This window comes from Dasypus novemcinctus, chromosome 16, assembly GCF_030445035.2.
Source record: "Dasypus novemcinctus isolate mDasNov1 chromosome 16, mDasNov1.1.hap2, whole genome shotgun sequence".
Taxonomy (NCBI): Eukaryota; Metazoa; Chordata; class Mammalia; order Cingulata; family Dasypodidae; genus Dasypus; species Dasypus novemcinctus.
In genome coordinates this window covers 44,447,170-44,448,720 of record NC_080688.1, presented here as the reverse complement: position 1 = coordinate 44,448,720, position 1,551 = coordinate 44,447,170, and positions in this window count along the sequence as shown.

The following is a 1,551-nucleotide window of genomic DNA, read 5'->3' as shown; positions in this document are numbered from 1 at the left end:
CAGGATGCCAATTGTGGAAAATGTTCACAGTAGGATAGTTTTCACTGAAGGGCAGTAGTAGGAGATCAGGATTCAGACAGAGGTGGGAATTGTACATTTATTTCATGGGCTATGGTGAATTAGTTAGCTCACTTAGAATGGGAATGGTTTCCATACATGTATGAGAAAGAGTGGGAAGGAGATAATGTAGAGAGAGGGAGATAAAAGACAAAGGCGCTTCTCTAGATTGGCAATGGTGAAAGGCTTATTGCAGTGGAATTGAAAAGGAAGACAAAATGTGTAAAAGAGAGAGAGGGAGGACAACTGGCCAGGGTTGGGGAATTGATTGGAAAGTAAAAGATTGAAAAACATGTCAGTTTTCCAGATGTGGGGGCTAGATGGACAATAGTAAGACTCTGCAAATATAATGAAGTTAGGAGAGAGTGTGGAGCAGAGACAACTGCAAAGGAAATGCCTACTTTAACTGCGGGGTTAAAGTTTGAAAGATACTCATTTAGACGAATGAATTGATGTTCAAACCAAATACAAATAAGACCTAAGGTATTTTCTTAGGGAAAAGATGAATGTGTATTTGGGGAAGTTAGGTGAAATAAAAGGCACTGTAATGAGACAGGAGATAAGAAGAGCTCTCAAAGGTAACAGAAGTCTAGAAACACAGGATAAGTAAAAGCAGTAACAGGGAATTTAAGAATTAGTGATAGGTAGAAGCAGTGGCAGATCCAGAATGAGTCCAACCATTAGGTTGAAAGGAGATGCCAATGGGTGTGTCTTAAGCCTATATTTCCATAACACAGTGTTTTTATTTAAAAAGTATATTTATTCAAGTTGCCTTCTAGTAGCTGTTGAAGGTTACACAGGGTCTATGCCTAGCTCACAAACCAGTCTTTGCATTGCACTGGCACTTAATAGAGAGGCTATTCATGAATTTGGATATTATTTAGTAGTCTTTGTTTTTCTGTGTGATTTAAAGTTTACCAAACACTCTTACATATTGACAGAGAACATTTGATATGGATATGTTTGGTTATCTCAGTACATCCTTGTTATCTCTCTTTCTTCTCTCTCATTTTCTCAATCTCTCTTTGCTGTCAATAAAAATAAGATTCTATTTTTTAAAAAAGAAAACTGTACAATATCAAACTCTATAAAATTCCATCCTGATATAGTAAGTGAATCCAAATTTCACCATAAAAACAAATGCTAAAGTTAGTTGTATTGCAGTACATTGATACCAGTTACCCACAAAAGAATGATCATATAATATGAAGAGTAGCTGTTAGTTAAAAAGCAACTTCTATGAAAACCATACACAATGCTAGCTGTTTACAAACATCATCTCATTTAATTATCACAACATCTTAGAGAGGTAGATATTTTATCCCCATTTTAAAGATTAGAAAGATACGTATCAGGAAACTTGAGCAACATAGTTATTAAGCTGAAGAACCAGGACGCAAGTGAAATCTGTCTGATGCCACAAACTAAATCTTTTCATGATACTGCAACATAGAATTTTCATTTTATAGAGAGCAATATGGAAGAATTTTGTAC